General features: G+C 47.6%; 1 pseudogene; it reads left to right on the top strand.

Annotated features, from left to right (window-relative positions):
• Nucleotides 1-685: 685 nt before the first annotated feature.
• On the top strand, nt 686-1,290 carry LOC112401106 (transmembrane protein 269-like; annotated as a pseudogene).
• Nucleotides 1,291-13,210: the final 11,920 nt, after the last annotated feature.

Below are 13,210 nucleotides of genomic sequence, written 5' to 3'. Positions count from 1 at the left end.
ACATTTTATGGACTGACTATATATCTATATAAAAGTATGTGTCCTATATATCCTTTGTATTGTACACATATCTCCTATATATGGTATATATCATAACCCAGGAAGAAGTGGTGTTAAGAAAGCAGCAACGATAAACAAAAATACAAATACAAGTGAGCGAATGTGAGTAAATCTAATGATGACAACAGTAGCCAATTTGGGGGTATAAAAAGATGTAATTAAAGTATTGGCCACCAATGGTGACTAAGTTCCTTGTATTAGTTAAAAGGGTAGACATAGGCTGCAGACATTGTTAGTTCAAGTATACAAATTAAAAATTCAAGGGTAACCTACAAAGGGAATGAAATAGGATGTATAACTTCCAAAGTGATATGTGGAGCAGGGAGTGGGAAGAAAAGAATACAGAAAATGTAACCAAGCTAACGGAAAACAATAAAGGAGAAAAGGAAATAAAGGAAAAGGAAGATAAATAACACAGTCCAAAATATAGAACTGATCACAAGAAATAATAAATGGACAAAATGTATAGATTAAAGGAGCATGTCAAATGAAATAATTAAACAAAAGCAAAAAACATAAATATCGAGCCAAGGGTGGGTGGTGAGAGGCTTGGGACGGCGCAGCTCCCCCTCTCCTGGGCTGGCCCCTCTCCACCGCCCAGGAAGCGGGGAAGGAGTGCGGGCCCCCACCCCATCTAAGAATGTCTGGTCCCCAGGTCAGCACACCAGTTTCTTCCTGACCAAAGAGCACAGCCACGCCCAGATGAATGAATTTTCCTCGAAGGATGTTGCCAGTGCCTTGTCCGTGGCCAACATGATCCTGGGGCTCTTCTCCATCTTCTGCAGTTTCTGCAAGAAGTCCCCCTGTGCCTCCTGGATGCTTTTGGTCAGCTTTCTATTAGACATGGCTATCGGGGCAATGACCAGACACCTCAACATCTGCTCCACATCAGGCGTTCCCTTCACATACAAGGGTCTACCCTGCCCCTATGCTTCCTGTGTTTTGGCCTCCACCTCCCTCCTGACCAAAGGCAACACATTCATTCTCTCTTGCATGGCCTCATTCATGATTCTATTCATGATGGACCAGAGCTACTACCCACATGACGAAATCCTGGAGTCTGAGAACTGGAAAAAAATGGTCTATCTGGGAGGTGTCATCATGGTGTTTTTGTCTCCATTGTCGCTAACTGCTTTTTACTGCCTGATGTGGTCACTCTCCTACATCTTCTTTCCAGATGCTCTGTGGCACAAGGCAGCATGTCTTAAGCTGCAGCACCGAAGACACTAAACAGCCTTACCCACTCCCGCTGGCCTCTGTGGGGTTTCTGCCAGCATGTTGGGCCAAGCCCCGCCTTACCCTTACTAAATGTTTCCTTGTCCCTATGTTGTGTATGTGCTAGATACATGTTGCCTTGAACCACAAAAAAAAAAAAAAAAACATAAATATCAGAATACAGGAATACTGGAAGTAATGGAATAGGAAATACTTATTAGGCAAATTTTAATCCAAAGAGTGGTATATCCATATTAATATTAATAAAACACTTTCTGTTTCCAGATAAGGCGGCCTATAATATGGAGCAGCATTCTCCACCCCAGCTCCCCCATAAAATAAAGCAGCAAAATGTGAACAGACCATATTTGAAGAAATACTGGCTGGACAGTTTCCAAACTTGGCAAAAGACATAAGCCTACAAATTCAATAAGCTCAGTAAGCTACAAAGAGGATAAACCCAAAGAGATTCACAACCAGACACATTCTGATTAAACTGCTGAAAACAAAAGACAGGGAAGAAATTATGAAAGAAGCCAGAAAAAAACATTCATTTTTAAAGAATAACAATTCAAATGACTGTGGATTTCTCATTAGAAACCACGGGGGCCAGAAGGATGTAGAACGACATTTTTAAAGTGTGGAAAGAAAAGAACTGTCAACCCATATTCTGTATCCAGTGAGAATATCCTTCAGGAATTAGGGTGAAATGAAGACATTTTCAGATGAAGGAGAACTAAAAGAATTCATTCCCAGCATACCTACTCAAAAAGAAATACTAAAGGAAGTTTTTCAGACAGAAGGGAAATAGTGCCAGAAGGAAATTGAAATATCAAGATTGGGAAAAGCGACAGAAATGGTAAACATCTGGGCAAATGCAACAAACTATTCTTAAGTTTTTACAACTATGATGGTTGAAAGCAAAAATTATGACATTATTTGGTGGGATTTCCAATGTATGTCAATGTGATATATGACAACCATTATGTAAATGGGGAGGTTAAAAGGACATATACTGTGGAAAGTTTTCTACATTCCACTTGAAGTGGTAAAATATTGATGCTAAGTAGACTTGAAAAGTTAAGTATGTATACTGTGCTCCCTAGAGCACACTTGAAAATGATACAAAAAGATAATAGTCAAAAACACAATAGATAAATTAAAATGAAATACTAAAAAACATTAAAATAACCTAAAAGAAGACAGGAAAGGGGAAATAGAGAAACAAGGAAAAAAAATTAATAAAATAGTAGATCTAAATCCAAACAGATCAGTAATGACATTAAAAACAAAACAAGACTGGGACTTCCCTGGTGGTCCAGTGGTTAAGACTCCACGCTCCCAATGCAGGGGACCCGGGTTTGATCCCTGGTCAGGGAACTAGATCCCATGTGCCGCAACTAAGAGTTTGCATGCCACAGCTAAGGATCCCGCATACCGCAACTAAAGACCTTGCATGCTGCAACTAAAAGATCCCACACATGGCAACGAAGATCCCGCATGCTTCAACTAAGACCCAGCGCAGCCAAATAAGTAAATATTTTTTAAAATAATAATAAAAATATAAAAGAAATAGTTTATAAGTTAAAAAAAAAGACCTAACTATAATGCTGTCTGCAAGAAACTTACTTCAAATATAATGATATAAATAGGCGAAAAGTAGAAGAATGAAAAAAGATTTACCATGAAGAAAACATTCAAAAGAAAGCTGGAGTGGCTATATTAATTATTATTATATAGCCAGACAAAGTATTTAGAGCAAAGGATTACAAGGGTCAATTTACCAAGAAGACATAGCAATCCAAAAAGTGTATGCACCCAAAAATAGAGCTTCAAAATACATGGAGCAAAGGCTGTCAGAAATGAAAGGAGAAATAAACAAATTCACAATTATCGTTAGCAGTTTTCTCTCAGAAAGTAATAGTACTGGTAGACAGGAAATCAGAAAGGCTATTGAAGAATTGAACAATACCATCAACCAACTGGATCTAATTGACATTTATAAAACACTCTACCCAACAATGGTAGAATACACATTCTTTTCAGGTGCCTGTGGAATATTCACCAGGATAGACTATACCCAGGGTGGTAAAACTAACCTTTACAAATATAAAAGAAATGAAACCATACAAAATATAATCATAGTGGACTTAAACTAGATGTCAATTACAAAACGATAACAGGAAATTATTCAAACACTTGGAAATAAAACAGCATACTTCTGAATAATCCATGGGTTTGAAGTCCCCAATTTGTTCTATTACTCTGATATCAAAGTCAAAGTCATACAAGAAAAGAAAACTGCAAACTAATATCTTTTATGAATATAAATGAAAAAATTCTCAATAAAATACAAGCAAACTGAATCTAGCAGCATATGAAAAAGATTATACACCATGACCAAGTGGGATTTATCCTAGAAATGCAAGAGGGGTTCAGCAAACAAAAATCAGTCAAAATAACTCAAAATGTAAGAACTAAAATGATAAAATGATAAGAAAACATGGATAAGACGTCCCTGGTGGTCCAGTGGTTAAGAATCCACCTTCCAATGCTGGGGATGCAGGTTCGACCCCTGATTAGGGGACTAAGATCCCACATGCTAAAGGGCAACTAAGCCTGCGCCACAATTAGAGAGACTGCGCACCACAACTACTGAGCTCGCGCACTATGGAGCCTGTGCGCCACAACTAGAGAGCCTGAATGCTGCAACTACTGAGCCTGCATGCTCTGGAGCCCGAGCGCCACAACTAGAGAGAAGCCCGTGTGCTGCAATGAAGATCCCGTGTGCCACAACTAAGACCTGACACAGCCAAATAAATAAATATTTTTTTTTTAAAAAATGGATAAATCTTCACGACCTTGTATTTGGCAATGGTTTCTAAGAATGACACCGAGGGCTTCCCTGGTGGCGCAGTGGTTGAGAGTCCGCCTGCCGATGCAGGGGACACGGGTTTGTGCCCCGGTCCGGGAAGATCCCACATGCCATGGAGCAGCTGGGCCCGTGGGCCATGGCCGCTGAGCCTGCGCGTCCGGAGCCTGTGCTCCGCAACGGGAGATGCCACAACAGTGAGAGGCCCACGTACCACAAAAAAAAAAAAAGAACGACACCGAAAGCATGAGCAACAAAAGAAAAAAAAAATAGATAAACTGGACTTTATCAAAATTAAAGACTTTTGTGCTTCAAAGGGTACCATCAAGAAAGTGAAAAGATAACCAATAGAATGGGAGAAAATATTTACAAGTCATATCTCTGATAAAGGACTAGTATCAGGAATATATAAAGGACTCTAGGGAATTCTCTGGTGGTCCAGTGGTTAGGACTCGGCACTTTCATGGCTGTGGCCCGGGTTCAGTCCCTGGTCAGGGAACTAACATCCCACAAGCCACACAGCAGGGCCAAAAAAAAAAACAAAAAAAAACTCAGCAATAACTAAACCAACAACCCAATTAAAAACAGGCAAAGGATGGGGACTTCCCTGGTGGTCCAGTAGATAAGACACTACGCTCCCAATGCAGGGGTACTGGGTTTGATCCCTGGTCAGGGAGCTAGATCCCACATGCTGCAACTAAGAGTTCGCATGCTGCAACTAACAAGCCCACATGCTGCAACTAAGAAGCCCACATGCTGCAACTAAAAAGATCCTGCATGCCTTGATCCCGCAACTAAAGATCCCGCATGCCGCAACAAAGATCCCACGTGCCGCAACTAAGACCCGGCACAGCCAAAATAATTAATTAATTAAATAAATATTTTTTAAAAATTCAAAAAAAAAATAGGCAAAGGATCTCAATGGATATTTCTCCAAGAAGACATACAAATGGCCAATAAGCACATGACAATATGTTCAACATCATTAGTCATAAGGGAAATGCAAACCAAAATCACAAAACTGCTTCATACCAGTTAGGATGGCTATGATTTTTTTTTAAAGAAAGAATGAAAATAATAATAAAAGGCTGTGGAGAAACTGGACCCTCATATATGGCTGTATGGGAATGTAAAATGGGGCAGCTTCTGCGGTAACAGTTAAACATAGAGTTACCCTGTGATCTGGAAATTCCACTCTTAGGTGTATTACCAAGAGAATTGAAAACATGTTCACACAAAAATGTGTACATAAATATTTATAGCAACATTATTCATAATAGCCGAAAATTAGAGGCAAAACTGATGCCTGAAGAAATAGAAAGGCTCGATAGACCTATAATAATGAAATAAATTGAACTGGTAGTTTCACAGCTTCAAAAATAGAACACTAGGTTTAGGTGACTCTTTAGGTGCGTTCTTACAGATATTCAAGGAACATAAAATACAAATCATGAACAAAATATTCTGGAGAAGAGAAAAAGATGGGATGCTGACTGACTCTTTTTCTAAGGCTGTTATATTATTGAACTCAAGTGAAAGCCTTTCTCTGTTCATTTTTCTTCATTCTTTTTTTATCTGTGCTCTTCAGACTGCTTAATCTCTAATCTATCTTCAAGTTCACTAATTCTCCTTACAGAGCAAATCTACTGTTGTGCTTCTCTACTGAACTTTTCGTTTTAGATATGGTACTTTTCAACTTCGGAATTTCCATTTAGTTCTTTTTATAATTTCTATTTCTTTTTTTGTTTTGTTTTGTTTTTGCGGTACGCAGACCTCTCACTGTTGTGGCCTCTCCCGCTGCGGAGCACAGGCTCCGGACGCGCAGGCTCAGCGGCCATGGCTTATGGGCCCAGCCGCTCCACGGCATGTGGGATCTTCCCGGACCGGGGCACGAACCCACATCCCCTGCATCGGCAGGCGGACTCTCAACCACTGAGCCACCAGGGAAGCCCCTATAATTTCTATCTCTTTAGTGATATTCTCTATTTGATGCAGCTTTCCCATCATAGCTTCCTTTACTTTTTTTATCATGGTTTCCTTTAGTTCTTTGAACATATTTATAATGGCTACTTTGAAGTTTTGTCTGTTAAATCCAACATCTGGTCATTCTCATAGGCAGTTTCCATTACTTGCCTTTTTCCTGTGTATGAGTCATACTTTCCCATTTCTTTGTATGTCTCATATTTTTTGTTGGAAACTGGACATTTTAGATAATATATTGTAGCAACTCAGTATGGTGTCCCTCCCCTGGGGCATTGTTGTTATCTGCTTATTTATTGGTTTAGTGACTTGGCGGATTATTGAGTAAAGTCTATTCTACCCTCTCCCCTTAATGTGTAGCCTCTGATGTCGCTCCTCGGAGAGCGCAGGCTTGGTGGTTGTGGCCACAGTCACCCTGGAATGACAGTGGTTTCGGCAGGGCTCTCTTTGACTCTCTCTTTCCCTGACCAAACACATCTGTTAAGCGCCACTAATTGCTAGTTAGTTGCACCACTGTTTTCATCATGGCATATATTGTTCCCAGGCTAATCCAATCAAATCTAGACTCCTTTGAAGGGACGGTTCCTGAGGTCAGTGTTTGAGATCTGTTTTGACCCCAGAAGGGCTCCTTACAGCTGTCTCTTTCCCTGGTTCTCTCTGACAAACTAACTAGCCTACATCTCCAATGAATCTACCAGTCTCCTCCCAACTGCCTGCCACCACAGCCTGCAGTGTTTCTGAGGGCACCTCTGGGCTTGAACTTCTCCACACTTTGCTGCAAATGAAGTCGATTCCTTTGAGAAGAGATTGGGAGCTCTCTGTTCTACAGCCTGCCTCTCCCTCTGGGCAAAATCTCTGTGCCATGACTCTGGAGCTGGGACTAGGGACAAGGGTGTGCTTCTCTCTGAATGGCACCCCTCCTTTAGGAGCTGAGTGCTCAGTGGAGGAGAAAGGCTATAGCCTCAGGCCTTCTTGGCTTGCCTCTCGCAGGATGGAACCTCTTCCTAGAAAGCCAGGGCAAGGGATGGGGGCCCAGTGTTCTGAGTGGTGCCATGCCCCTGGTAGAGTGGGTGCTGGGCAGAATAGGGAGCCCCCATTTCTCGGCAACACTTACAATGCCTCAGCAGCAAGTAGCTGGGGGCAGGCTGACGAATGCTGACTTCCTGCCTGTTCTGGGAAGATGACCCCTGCCTTGGAGCTGAAGGGAAGGGACCTCTGTGTGCTGGGCTGCAGCAGCCTAGAGGGGAATTTCCATCCTGCTGAGCTGGGGGTGGGGATGGGGCAGGATCTCGTTCAAATACCACGGACTCTGTTCTTACCAAGTGTTAGTAGAGTTTCTTGCACGTTTCTTCCTTTGTTCTAAGCCTTCAGGACCATTTCCAAAGGGTGCCTGAGTGCTGTGATGAGCAAAGGCCTCCTGCCACCCACAGTGGACAGGTAGCACGAGGGAGACTTATTCCTTTACTGTTTTAAGCCACTGAGCGCAGGGAGTTTTTGTTACCACCGCAGATCTAGCTTAGTGGTTCTCAAGTTTGGGCATGCGTTAGAATCCCCCAGAGGGCTTGCTAAAATACCGAGTGCTGCGTCTCACTGCCCTGAGTTTCTGATTCAGCAAATCTGGGTTGGTTCCAGAGAATTCGCATGTCTAATGAGTTCCCAGGTAAAGGTGATGCTGCTGATACGGGGACCATACTTTGAGAACTACTGCTCCAGCCATCCTTTCTGATATCTGGGGATAAATAATAGTACAGTAGTGTTTACCCCGCTACAGAGTTGGTAAGGATCATTGCATTAACATCTGTAAAGCATCTCGAATACTGTCTGCATCCAAACAGCCTGAGCATCATTATTAACATGTCCCAAGGGTTTTTTTTCAATATGAGGGTATTCTCAGGTGTTAAAAATTTTAATACTATTTGGCCTTTTACTGGAATAACCCAGATGACTAGACTTTCCAGCATTTTCAGCAGTCTCTTTTTATTACTTCTTGATCCGCTTATAGCTCAGACCAATTGCTGAGGAAAGATAGTCATCCAGGCAGGATTGTTAACTAGGCCCCATAATCTTGCCTGCTTTTCTAGATTGGTGTGCTGGCCCCTGAAGACCTAAAGGCAGCTCTGTTCCTCTCCCTGCTGGGCTTTGTGGCTGCGGTTACCCTCTGTTCCCATCAGGGCTAGACTAGGGGTGGGCCAGTAGCACCCACTACAAGACCCCAAACTACACCAAGTCAGGAAGGAGGGGAGGTCGGTGTTTCTGCTGCTTCTTCCATGCCCTTTTCCAGTTGCGTAAGGAATCAGGAGGTTATCTGTTGTCTAGGAGGCTGTGGCCCAAGAGGAAAAGGCAAGGGCAGGTACCTTTGAACTCATATAAGAGGGAAAGAATGCTGGGGCTGCCATAGGACAAATTATGATACTTCATACTTTGATGCATAATGTCTTGTCATAATCCTCCCAACGTTCCCTGTGAGGACCTCGGGTCAGGCACTGATAGTGACAGCAGCCAACAGCCTGTGCCATGTGCCATTAGCTCATTTAATCCTCCCAAGAGCAAAGCCAGGTATCATTATTACCCTCACTTTACAGATGGGGAAGCTACAGCACAGAGCAGTTAAGTATTTTGTCCAGGGTCATACAGCTAGTTGAGAGTCAGAGCCAGAATTTGAACCCGGGTGCTTCTAGAGTTTCCACTCTTAACCCTGTTGCTGTGGCACTGTGATTTTCCCTGGGATGTAAGTGCCACGTGGACAGGATCTCGGCCTGTCGTGCCCCCTGCTGTACCCCAACCCTGGAAGTGTGCCTTCCCCGCAAGAGGTACTCCATCAACACCGGTAGAGTGGATGAGAGAATTCCCGATTTGGAGCTGGTCAGTGGAGACTGTCTGATGGATACGTGCTCATCAAGCATTTGTTGCACCGCGAGGCTCAGAGAAGAGGAACTCCTCTGAGGTCTCCCAGGGCGCCGTGTGGCCGGAACCACTGTACTGGTCTCATTAGACGAATCAAGTGCCTGCAGTCTCTGCCAGAGTGAGAGCCTCTCCCCTCAGCCCCCAGGGCATGGCCAGGTCCTGCTGGGCAGACGCTGCGGCCCAGGAAGAAGGGTGTGGCTCCAGGGGGGCGGGGCGCCAGGGAGGCAGGGCCCAGTGAGGGGAGGGGGAGGGGAGGGTACCGGCCACCACCCTGGTCTGGTCGAGGCCAGTCGCCCACATCTTGGACATCACAGGAGAGAGACGCTGAAGGTAGCTCTGTGGCAATACTGAGCTTGGACACAGGAAAGAATCTGGGGTTTTCCCCTGTGACCTAGACCATGGGCTGTGGTGAGAGAGACCCCAGTTCAAATCTCAGCTTCTGCTTCCTCCTGTGGGAAAACACTGGTAATAACTTGCGGGGAAGGTTCTTTGTGCAAACTGATGAACATGATCACAAACAACACTCGGCAGGCCCCTCCCCCATTGGCTCCCCCCAGACCTGAGCCCAGGCCTCATCCCTGAGAAGGCAGCCTCTCCCTGCTCCCAGCCCCGCGGGAGTGGGTTTCCCAAAGAGAGGCTGGGAGGCTGGGAGGGTGTGATCATGCCTCAGATAGGTCACTTTTGCTGGAAAACTGGCTTGCCGAGCAGGAACAGTAGAGGGGCGGCAGCGGGGAGAGGGCCCCGCCCCCGTGTCGTGCCTCCCACCCCTCAGGGCTCCAGTCTAGTGGTGGGGGGTGCATCAGAGCGGGGCGGCCTGGGCTTAAGGCGGTGCAGTGGGCCCCAGAACTGTGCGGTCTTGTTTAAAAATGCAGTGTCCCCCTCCCCCCCCACCCCCACACACACACAGAGTCCATGCCCGGGAGTCTCCACCAATTGCTCTGATGCAGACCTCAGACTGCCCTTTGCGGTGCACTGGCTGAGGGGTCTCCCCCGATATCCAACCCTGCTTCAGGGTTGCCCTGAGTCCCTCCTTCCCCTTGTGCCTGTTTCATCTGGTGTCAGGTAGTGGAAGGCCTCATGGTGATCTTGGATGCTTATTTGGGGTCTCCAGCCTAAGTCCCCCACCCACTGGCCCCAAGCCTTATTCCTCACCCACTGCTGGGCTATGACCCTTTCCCCACCTTGACCTGGCCGAGGACGTGTGCTGTCCCCTCTGTGGCTAGCCTGAGTCAGCAGTCTTGGCCTGGTGGGCAGAGCTTCGGGGGGCCTACCGAGCAAACCCTCCAACTGGGGCATCCCCTCTGTGGAGGTGAGGGGCCAGCAGCAAGCCTGATGCCCGGCGGGGAGGAGGAGGTGGAAACTTTGTCCCAATGACCAGAGGGCGGAGGGCTTGGCCGGGCCAGCTCTGTTCCATGCACAAACATGTGCAGGATGCCGTGGGGCTATTTTTACTCCTGTCAAGGAGACAGTGTGATTTATGGGAAGCCTGGTCCCCTTCAGGGCTGTGTTATAAATACACCTGGCCCCATGCTCTTGTTCACTGGGAGGGGAAACTCAGGCCCCGTCCTCTCTCCTGCCTCCCTCCCTGCCTCACTGGGCTGTGTCCATACGTGGCCTTTTTGGGGGCATCCTTCCCCTATGCAGCTGTCCCCCTGTGGTGGCCCAGCTCTCCTCAGTCACCAGGGCCTCAGTGTGAGTGAGTTTTTCAGATGCTTTTAGGAGTGACGGTTATCTGCGAACTGGCTTTGATGAAGGGAAGAGGAGAGAGGCTTCAAATCTGGGGTTCACACTTCCTTCAAGGGCCAGATATAGGTAATAGGAAGGGGAAAGGGGCACAGGTAGGAGGCTTAAGAAAAACTCTGCCTCTCTCCCAAGATGTACCCATCTGCCCAGAGTCCCCTCCTGGAAGGTGGCAGGCCAGCTGGAGAGGGGCCTCTCTGGGCCCAGGACTGGTCCCTGCCCACCCCCTTCCTTCAGCTGCAGAAGGGCAGACAGCCCTGGCGTGGGAAACGGGGGCTGGTCTGGTCTACTCACCGGCTGTGTGGTCTTCCGCAAGTCCTTTAACTTCTCTGACCCTCAAGTGTTTCTTCTGGAAATGGACGCAAAGATGCCTGCCTTCTGGATCGATGTGTGTGACATGCAGGCCAGGCTGGGCTGACAAGGGAGATAAGCAGGCAGGCAGCCCAGCCTGTGTCTGACATCATCCCCTTCCTCTGAGGAACCCTGGTCCTTCATCTGCAGGGGCACAAGGGCAACACTGATCAGAGAACCCCCCTCCTCTGTCCTGCCTGGAGGAGGGGGAGGAGGTAGGGCTGCTTCTCCATGAGCCCCTGGGGCTCAGTTCCTTCACTCTTGGGAGGCAGGGATCATTCAATGCAACATCCAGTCCAGACAAGTGGATGTTCAAACCTGGCCAGGACTGGTCCTCTTGTAGAGGCTAAGAGCTATATAAGCGGGGGCTTCCCTGGTGGCTCACTGGTTAAGAATCCTTCTGCCAATACAGGGCACATGGTTCGATCCCTGCTCCGGGAATATCCCACATGCCACGGAGCAACTAAGCCCGTGCGCCACAGCTACTGAGCCTGCGCTCTAGAGCCTGCGAGCCACAACTACTGAGCCCACCTGCCACAACTACTGAAGTCTGTGCACCTACAGCCCGTGCTCCGCAATGAGAAGCCACCACAATGAGAAGCCTGTGTACCGCACCGCAATGACGACCCGGCACAGCCAAAAATAAATAAATAAAATAAATTTATAAAAAAAAAAAAGAGCTATAAGGGGCCTCAGAGTTCATCTAACAGTACCAGTCGGATGTCAGATATTGCCCCAATAATGCTGCGGAACAAACCACTCAAGTGTTTACTTGCTTATGCTTCTGCCGGGCAGCTGGGCTTGGCTGTAAGCCCGGTTGGGTCCCGCATTCTCCATGGATCTCTCAACCTCCTAGCTTAGGCGGGCTGGCCAGGGCATGCGCTTCCTATAGGGCTAAGACAGGAAGCCCAGAGGGGCAAGCACTTCTCAAACCTCCTGTTCACCTCGTGTCTGCCTACCTTGCGTTGGCCAAATCAAGTCACGTGGCCAAGCCCAACCTAAATGGGGTGGGGACACACTGCTCCCCTGGAAGGGCGTCAGAGGGGAGGGAGTGACTGCTGCTGACTGATAATCTAATGAACTGACTTTCCAGCTCTGCACTGCATGACGGTCGGGGGTTTCTGGACGTACTTTGGGGCAGCGAGAGGGAGAAGGGGCAGCTTGGGTGCAACATCTCCCAGCCGGCTCCATCCAGAGCCGTGAAGAGCCTTGCAGGTGGGGAGTGGGGGGAGGCGCTTAGTTATTCACGTGCTTCATTCACTCTTGTGCATTTCTGAGTCACGTCCTTTGGTCAGCCTTGGGGAGGCCAGGATTTATTACTTTGTTACGGAGGCAAAGAGAAAGAGGGAACACAGGGGCCCCTCTGACGCTCAAACATACGATCTCGCCGTCTTGAAAATGAGTGAACTTAACGCCAGTGTCTCCCGCTGTAACTTACCGGGGTCCAGGCTTGATGAACTATCTGTTTAATGTAGAGATTATCACGAGGAAAACGGTCCCATCGAGAAGAAGGGGAGCGGTCTTCCACTTCCTGGACCCTGGGAATCATGGGAGAGGAAGTGACGAGATTGGGCGTCCGGGTTTGGGCGTCCCCACCTGGGCTTCTGCCGGGAGGGGCAGTTGCGAGGCATAAACGGAGAGGGGCGCCACGGCAGTGCTGTCTTGCGCTGCCACCCGTGGGGACTCAGCCACGTCAAAGCAGACGCGGTGGCCGGCGTGGTCGGGCCGGAGAAGCCCGGGAGGCAGAGCTCTCCGAGGCCTTCATGTGGGTCCTACAGGAGGAGCTCCTGGGTTAAAAGCCAGCGGGTCAGCCGCGGGGGCAGCCCACAGGCACCAGCAGGCGCCAGCCCAGGTCGTGGGCAAGCAGGAAGCTGGACCCTTCGCCTTTCCCCATATCCAGGCCACCCTCTTTGTTACCCTCTTTGTTACAGAGAAGAGGCGTGTGGAAAGTGCGGCTCTCAGAGAGACAGGGTTTGTTCTAATCTATGAGAGACTAAGAGCCACTTAAACGGGCTTCACAGAGCAGACCTACAGGATTCCTGCCCAGCCTCCAGGCCCCTGCCCGTCACCCTAATGCAGCCCCACAGA

The sequence above is a fragment of the Neophocaena asiaeorientalis genome, unplaced genomic scaffold (genome assembly GCF_003031525.2).
Source record: "Neophocaena asiaeorientalis asiaeorientalis breed wild unplaced genomic scaffold, Neophocaena_asiaeorientalis_V1.1 scaffold607, whole genome shotgun sequence".
Lineage (NCBI taxonomy): Eukaryota > Metazoa > Chordata > Mammalia > Artiodactyla > Phocoenidae > Neophocaena > Neophocaena asiaeorientalis.
Note: the sequence above shows the minus strand (reverse complement) of the source record. Positions and strands in the feature narration are given on the sequence as shown.